Source organism: Garra rufa, chromosome 7, assembly GCF_049309525.1.
Source record: "Garra rufa chromosome 7, GarRuf1.0, whole genome shotgun sequence".
Taxonomy (NCBI): Eukaryota; Metazoa; Chordata; class Actinopteri; order Cypriniformes; family Cyprinidae; genus Garra; species Garra rufa.
Genome location: NC_133367.1, coordinates 30,168,862 through 30,169,326, shown reverse-complemented (window position 1 = coordinate 30,169,326; position 465 = coordinate 30,168,862).

The following is a 465-nucleotide window of genomic DNA, read 5'->3' as shown; positions in this document are numbered from 1 at the left end:
CATTGTCAAACATTAATTCGTTTTTTAAGCAGCAATACACGTCCAGTCAGGATTTTAAACGTTTTTTTTAAAAGAAGTCTCTTACAGCAAAAAAATACAGCAAACGCAGATATATTGTGAAATATTTTTCTATTTAAAATAACTTTTCTATTTGAATATATTTTAAAATGTTGTTTATTCTAACAACATGTTGCTAAATTTTCAGCATCGTTACTCCAGTCTTCAGTGTTGCATGATCCTTCAGAAATCACATTTTTATTATTGTTATCAATATTTAAAACAGTTAAGTACATTTTTTTTTTAGGATTTTCTGATTAATAGAAAGATTCAAAGATCACCATTTATCTGAAATAAAATGCTTTAGAAACATTATACATTATACCTTTCAAAAAGTGTGGCGTTTTTGGGATGAAATCATAGAAATTATTACTTTTATTAGCATGGGTGCTTTCAATTGATCAAAAG